The sequence below is a fragment of the Hydra viridissima genome, unplaced genomic scaffold (genome assembly GCF_058129835.1).
Source record: "Hydra viridissima isolate aposymbiotic clone 2 unplaced genomic scaffold, HvirCarnegie_v1 scaffold_1, whole genome shotgun sequence".
NCBI lineage: Eukaryota > Metazoa > Cnidaria > Hydrozoa > Anthoathecata > Hydridae > Hydra > Hydra viridissima.
The window spans coordinates 11067423-11075852 of NW_028324300.1; the positions used below are offsets into that span (position 1 = coordinate 11067423).

Genomic DNA, 8430 nt, shown 5'->3' on the forward strand with positions numbered 1-8430 from the left:
AATAAGTGAATAAGGGTTTTTTTTTTAAGCACCATTAAAAGAATAACTGAGAGTAACTATACCTTAAATATAAATATAAAATGTATTTCTGCACAACCGCTACTCGAGGCTAAAGTTCACTAATTCATAACTTGTAATTTGAGAGTAAACTAAAAACGTGCGCAAAGTTTTACATTAATTTCCAGTTTGTCCTTTGGAACAAACTGTTAGAAAAAAACCGCCAAATCAATTAATATTAGCTTATTTTATTTGAAATATTGCATATGAATATCAATTTATCAAATAGAGTAAAAAGCAATTTTCCTAGGAGTTACATTATACACAGCAGATTACTAAGGGTTATAAAAAGTGAATCTTTTAGTCCGTTGAGAAATAGAAGCAATTCAAGGTTACAGGAAAAGTGAGGTGCCTATGAAAAGATCTAAATCTGAAAACCATATCTATCATATTATACCATATATACCATATATAATATTTAACATTCTCATTGGTTTTCCTTCGATGATGATTTGAATAAACTTAATAAAAATAAAAAAGAATCTTAATTTTTTTCCAAGAGCACAATTAAATTGAGAGTTCAACAATAGTAATAAAAAAAAGTTGATTTTCCAATTTTTATCGCTCCAGGAACGGTTATGTTTTAAAAACGTCAAAATTTTTGATCAACGGGCCACTGTAAATTTTGGAAGTTAGTACTTTTGGAGAGCACCGAAAAAACCCTTTTGGGGTCTTGTTATATACACATTAGTGACTTACCTGGCAAATTTTCAAAATATTTTATCGACGTCCAAGGGAGAAAAAGCAATTTGAAGTTTTTAGTAAAAATATCCAAAGACCTATGTCGATCAATTAACTCGGAAATATGATAAAAAACTGCATGTGCCTTTGGAGTCACTGTAACTGGCAGAGAGAGAAAAGAATCTTTGAACTTTTAAATTTTTTCTTTGAAATCACCCTCAAGTGACTTTCCAAAGCAGGAAGAAACAACATCTCTAAAGTTGCGAAATATTTCAATTAAAGCCTGAGCTTCATAAGCACAAGCCTTTTCAGCCAGTCTTTAAAGAATGTCAACATTTTGCAACAGTTTGTGACATTCATTTCCAGCAAATTGTCCCCCGTGGTATGGCTAAAGTTGAATGTGCAACAGAGCAGGCCATTGTTTTGCTCCTGGCCAAAGTTCTTAAAGATTTTTGCAAAGATGATTGACAATTCCTAGTAGCAAATGTAGTTCCATTGGCAGGGTCGGATTAAGGGGTGGGCATTGTGGGCAGGTTTTTATGCACGACATTCTTGCTCGAAGGAATGCTACAAGTCATATATTACAAGATCCCAAACTCGATCTAAACACAGCCATAGCAGCACTGAAGTCTCTGCAGTGTTTTGTGAGTGAAAAACGAGAGCATTTTCGTGATTATGAGGAAAAAGGGAGGGAGATGTCTGGAACTGATGAATATGTAAAAGCACGCGAGCGTTATCAAAGCGTGCGGCTCACTCCATTAGATTATGGAGGATCAGGAGAAGCTAGACTTACGGTATCTGAAAAATTTCGGGTTCAGAACTTTCTCCCTGTAATAGATCAATATCAAACCTCTTTGAATCAACGTTTAAAAAGCATATGAGAATACCTGTTCTCTTTTCGATTTTTTGAGAAAACTGGATTCACTGGAGTGCAATGAGATAGAAGCAGCTGCAAGAAAATTGGTTGATGAATATAAGGATGATTTAGATCCAGCACTTAGTGGTGAGCTTGTGCAGTTTACAGCTTTCTTCACTGAATTTCTACTTGAAGAAAATTATAACATTGGGAGGGAACAATTTCTTTACAAACTATTGCTGAAGAAGCAAGTTGTGGATACATTTCCAAATGTTGAGATAATGCTACGAATGTACTTGGTCCTAATGATCACAAACTGTTCTGGGGAATGTTCGCTCAGTAAAATGAAGTTCATAAAGAATCGACTCCGCACTACAATGACTCATGATAGACTTAGTTTTCTAACTTTGATGCGCACTGAATATGATATTCTCAGAGAGATTGACTTTAACCAATTGATTCAAGACTTCGCAAAGATGAAGTCTCGTAAAGTGCCAGGCTTGTAATTATAATTTCAATTCATCTGTTTCCCTTCTCCAGATATCTTCGACTTTGCGTGTTAATTGTGTTTAACTATTTGCTTGTTTACTAGTGATATATAAATATTTCATCGATCTTTTGTGCATGTACAGTTCCTAATATAATCACATTATTATGAATAAGCATGCTACCTTTTTATGTTTTTAAGGTAGAGTATTTTATTTAACTATATGGTTCAACTATGTTAATTAAAGATGCTTAAGAAATGCACATCACTATTATTAAAAATATATAGAGTTATCTTTTTTGAGTTTTTTAGGGTAGAGTGGGCCTCCACAAAATATATGCCCAGGGCCTCCACATATCTAAATAGGGCCCTGTCCATTGGTGGAATGATGTCCAAAATAAGTCTTGAGTCCTCCATGTTGATCAAAGGAGGATGAATTGTGTTGTCAAAATCTTTAGCCATTTTGAATTTGGAGCCAGCAGTCACAAATGCTCTGTAGCTCTTTTTTATTGAACCAAAACTTCTGAAAACTCCACATTCTGAGAGGTTATCTGAATCGATGTTACACCAACAGCAGCGGTGTTTACTTGAATGAGACTGAATTCCATATAAGATGTTGGCAATTTTGAGATCCCAAGAGATGACAAAAGAGACGTCTTCAACATGGATTTGGTCCATCATCACCTTGACAGTCGCATATGTTTCAGGAACATCTTCCACAACTGCAACAATGAGTTGACGCTTTACACCTGTATCACGAGCAATTGAGTTCGTGAGTAGGCGTGAAATTTTTTGTTGAGGACTTTTTGACTCATCAACTTCTTCTGTGCTTATAATGCCAAGACTAATTTTCAGAAATGAACCACCATCATCTATTCCCAGCTTGACTAAATGCTGAGGGGAGTAATCTCTTGAATGCAAAACATGATTTGTTAGGTCTTGCAGATTTTTGCAGTGAACCATTAATCGTTTTTCTTCTTTTCCCTTTTCCATGGTAAAATTTGACTCTGACAAGGTGAAGAAATCTGCAAGAGTTTGTCCAGCAGCAGCAAATTTTTGCTCAAAATATGGCTCAACTAGTCGAATCCCAGTGGATTATTTTAGCGTTGATGCTAGAAGTCTCATTCCTGTATTGGAAAGTCCAGTGTTTAGTTGAACATTCACTAAACTTTATGTTGTAAGAGGTGTGCTGTTTACTTTGTGAGCAATGGAAGGGCCTGAAAAAAAAAAAGAACAAACAAATTCATCTCTTTCAAAATATTTTCACAATAAAATCTATTTTTTCTAGCTTATTGATATAAAATTCAGACCAATGCATAGGATGGTTCTCTATTGGTTAAACAAAATTCAAAGAAGTTACAATAATAGAACTATTTTACACCTATTTTGGCCACAATTTTTATTGCTCTAAATAAAAACTTATTTTATAGTATTTCATTGTATTGTAACAAGTAATGTGGTATAAATAAAAAATAGCAATCCAAAATTAATTTGAAGGGTATTGTTTTTTAATATGTTTACCTTGCACAGCGGACAAAAAACACTAAAAACCAGAGGAAACATATTATACAAATCATTGCATATTTTTGATATGTAAAGAAAAAAATGCCTTATATCTAAATGTGTACATGACAGTCTCCAGTAGACCAACTTGAAATGTATGCTATTAACACTGCCATTTTGCATATTGCCATTTCAAGAAGTTTTAGGGCATATGTATAATATATTATAGTATACAGCAGCAAATTTAATATGCAAGGGGTCAAAATGATGTGTCTAAGAGATGAACTTCTTTATTCAAATGTTACCTGGTGTAATTGGAAACAATTTTCCACCAGTTCCTTGACTGAGTCTAACTGTTCCATGAGGAGAAGCTTCTTTGTTGGCAATGACAGATACTGCAATTTGCTCTGCCCCTTTAATGTCATCTTGCACCAATGACTGTAAATTTCTGTGTCTTCTTCCAGGTGTGCAAAAATGTCTGTGACCTCGAGCTATGACTGACAAACACTGTGGGCACCTTTTTTCTACAGATATAGGTTGTTGATTTGCACTTGATGTTCCTGGTGTTGCAATAGCTTGTTACTTAGTTTGTTGCTTAGATGAGGATTAAACGAAGATTGGATGCTGTTGATTTAAATTCAGCCTACTGATTTGGAAAATGAAGCATTCACACCTATTTGCTGTTCGTGTAATAGGCTTTTTAACAATGGAGTCAAAATTGTAAAATGGTGGTATTGAACTGTTCAAATCACCATTGTCTCTTTTTTGCAGAAGAATACGGCAAGTGTTGCAAATTCCTCTTGGAACTCTTTCGTCCTCAAATTTCAAATCCCTTTTTCCAAGTTTCAGCACTCGTGCAATCATAAAGTCAATTCTCTGTCACATTTTCTCATGCACAAAAAACAAACGGTTTTTCCTGCAATCTTCATGAGCTCTGGCTTCTTGTTTGGCATTTTGATTTGTAACAAAAGCGTTTTTCACCACTGTAAACAAAAAACTTGATATTTATATTTTCCTCAGAGTTGTTTACTTTCTACTTTTTATATTTTTTGGAACCTAAAATGAATTTTTCGGGAACTAAATAACTAAATATTTTTTAAAGTTCAGCTAGACATTTCTTATAATTTTATTCAATTGACAAATACATTTACTTTTAGCACTTTTAGCCAATAATTTCCACATTAAAATACAGTTAATAGAAAATGGTAAAATTTAATTTAAGAGGTTGAATTCCTTGCTTTTACACTCAAATACTGATTAAGAGCAATTAAAATAACAAAATTACAAAAAGAAACTAAATGGGGACTAAATTTTTCCAGACACTAAGCAAAGTACAAAAAAATAGCAGCATGGCCTACTTCATACATGTATATGTATAAAGTAGGCCATAATAGCAGTAACTAAATTTAGTTCCACCATAAATAAGTTACCAACCAAAAAAAAAAAACAAAAAGATTTTTAGGGTATTGTTTTTTTGTGTAAAGGTGGTAGAGGGGATTATTTTTAAATGTGAGGTTATCCCCATTTTAGGAAATTTAAAAATATTTTAAACTAAATTTTTACAAAGCAGGAATTAAAAATATATCACATTATTTGTGCTTGTCATTTTATTCAAAATAATATGGGTAAAAAAATATTTCGATTAAATTACTGTAAGATAAAAGTAAAACTATTTTAATTAATTGTGTTTTTTAATATTTTGGTATCATTGTACAAGAAAATTTCACTTTTGAAATTAGTAAAAAAGGCCAGGATCCCGGGATCCCGAAATCCCGGAATCCCGGCATTTTTTATGATCCCGAAATCCCGGATTATCTAGCATCAATCCCGGGATTGATGCTAGATAATCCCGAAAAAGATTGATTTAGAGAAAAACAAAAGTGAAAATGTTTGCACTATGTCATGTTGGTTAATATATACACTATTTAAAAATTGAATACGATCTGATTTAAATAATAGATTTGTAAGCAATGAAAAATATTAATATAATATGCTTGCTTGCGATACTCAGACTTTGTATCATTACATACGGTTTATATTTATATTATAATAATTTGTTATAAAATATAAGTTTACGTTGTTTCTAAAAAGTTATTTACGTAAACACTTTAAAAATATTCGCGTTAAATTAGTTCGATTTTTTAATACCTTAGTTTCTATTGTTAACAATTTTTAATAGCTTATTTACTATTGTCAGTTTTTTCAAACTAAAGAAAATCGCGTTTCTTATAAGGTAGAATCTTATAATTAAAAATTAAATCACCATGTCCTATGTGGGTTTTACAATTAAAAGAAACTCAGCTGTTTGGAAATATTTTCTACGGGACGAAAAAGCCCAAACAGCTATGTGTAAATTACCAAACTGCAAGAGAATTTTAAAAATTGGTGGTGGCTCAACAAAAGAACTTCATACACATAGATCTGTATGAATTAAAAGTAACTCAGCTGTTCGGAAATACTTGAAAAAGGCCAAACAGAGAAGTGTAAATTGCCAAACTGCAAGAAGATTTTAAAAATTGGTGATGGTTTAACAAAAGAACTTCATACACATAGACCTGTATGAATTCGATGCAAATCAGCTAGTATTTTAACAATGAAATTTCTGATAGTGATTCATCCGAGAATGAGGACACTGAGGAAGATTTGTTGGACTACAATCATGAAAAGAGAAGACCTAAAATTGAACTAAATGAAGTTCATTATGGGCCAGTCATTAAAAAAGTACGCAAACTAATACTAGAATTTAGACGATCACCTACCAAGAACGACATCTTACAAAAATATATTAAGGCTGAATTTGGAAAACAACTGTCTTTAATAATGGACTGCAAGACACGGTGTAGCAGCCTTCTGTTAATGCTTAAACGATTTTACAAAGTAAAAAATTGTATACAAAAATCATGAATTGATATTTACTCAGTGCAAGATAATTCTATAGCTCTGTCACACGATGAAGTGACAATATTATCGGAGATTATTACAACTTTAGTTCCCATTAAAGCAACGATTGAAGCAATATGTCGTCGAGATTCTAACCTATTTACAGCCGACATTGCTATTAATTTCATGCTTACAAAATTAAAAGATGCTGAAAATAATACAAGCAAAGAAATGCGTAGAGCTTTAATGACTCGCATGCATGAACGCCGAACTGATATGAGTGGACTTCTGCAATACCTATATAACAGTCGAAGCCCCGTTGAAGTCGATGAAGAAATAATTACAGTATCTTCTTCATTTCAATGTCGAAAACTTTTGGAAGAATTGTTGGAAAGATTAAATGCTTCCAATCCTGCTCTAGTAAGAGCATCAGTTGAGTCTGACATGCTGGATTTGATTGAGGAACCTAAAATGGCTCCTGAGTCTAAAAGTAATACTTTAAGGATTGAAGAGGAACTTGATGTTATTAAAGAAGGACAATCACCAATAAAAAAAATTAGACATGACATATTGTAGTCAAAAATTCAAAAAGAAATGACACTATTTGAAAATGTGGGTACACGTGGCGATTAGTTAGAAAGAGTTTATTCTTTTCTAATGACCGTGAAATCAGCAAGTGTCAAGGCTGAGCGGGCATTTTCTTCCACGGGACTGTTCAATACAAAGGTATTAAATCCCGGAGGTTTTTTTCAATCCCGTAATCCCGGGATTGAAAAAAACCTCCGGGATTGCAATCCCTAGTTCAATAACTGAATGAAAAAAGTCTTCTTTTGTTGTGTCGATAATTTGGATATATATTATTGTAAATATTTGGAAAATATTAATTCCCAACAATCACTTTTTTTTTTCTTTTTTTTTGCTTCAAGTTGATAATGGTCTTACTAAGAAGGAAAAAAAGTTGTTTTTGCGATAACCAAGCTTTTCATCATGAATCTTTCGTAGTTAAGTCCAGTGTGGGAGAGCCTCTGAAGGCTTGCAGTGATGAACTAACGGCCTTACATGACTTGGATTATCTGCCATCGATGTCAATTGAACCGCACCTCATAAAAAGAGTGGAATGAACTTACAAGAGATCTATAACCTCTAAAAACAAAGCGCAAATTTTAGGCTACTAAAAGACTACAACAATGGTATCTCCTGGCAAGAGATATTCTCTATGACGTGACCCTCAGAAAGGTCTTAATCCATTCTTTGACTAAGGGGTAGCATTGCTAAGATCTATTGTATAATGCCAACCATCGACATAAATCCAGATGAGTAGAGGTTTTTCGTTGTTGTGTCCAACACGTAACTCCAAATATTCATACAGCACGTGATAATAAACGTAATATGATAAAAAATAAATATCCATATGTACAATGAAACAGATAACGTTGGAACGGTTAATGATATAGAAAAATAGTTACATTTTTCGAAAGCTGATTAATCAACAGTTAAAAAATCGCAATAAACAAAAAACTTTTGTAAAAATAGTAATCCGTGAAACAAAATAAAAACGATAATTACTTTAAAAAAACATCCTAAAATCAAATTAAGATATGAAATCAAAACTAAATCTGGTTTTGAAAAAATGCATCATTATTTTATAAACGTATATCTTTAAATTTTGAGAATATTAGTACAATTGTACATCATCCTGTTGCCAATTAAACAAGTTTTACTTATCAGCAAAAAAAAAAAAAGAAAATCAATATCTTGATTAATCCAAATTTTACTTGAAAACTATTCAACATTTCATGAATACGTGCGTTTCTAAGTATAATGGGGCAACTATAAATGTATTATGTTTTGACACATTAACTGTAGCAAGAGTTGACTTTCCATTTGCATGAAAACTAGAGCCCATTTACAAGCTTTATAGAAGTTTGTTCAAATATTTCAATTTAGTATATGAAATGTATCAAGA

The 8430-nt window shown here is 32.6% G+C and overlaps 1 pseudogene; it reads right to left on the reverse strand.

Moving 5' to 3' along the window:
* Positions 1–24: 24 nt before the first annotated feature.
* Positions 25–3295, reverse strand: LOC149893326 (uncharacterized; annotated as a pseudogene).
* Between the last annotated feature and the right edge of the window lie 5135 nt (positions 3296–8430).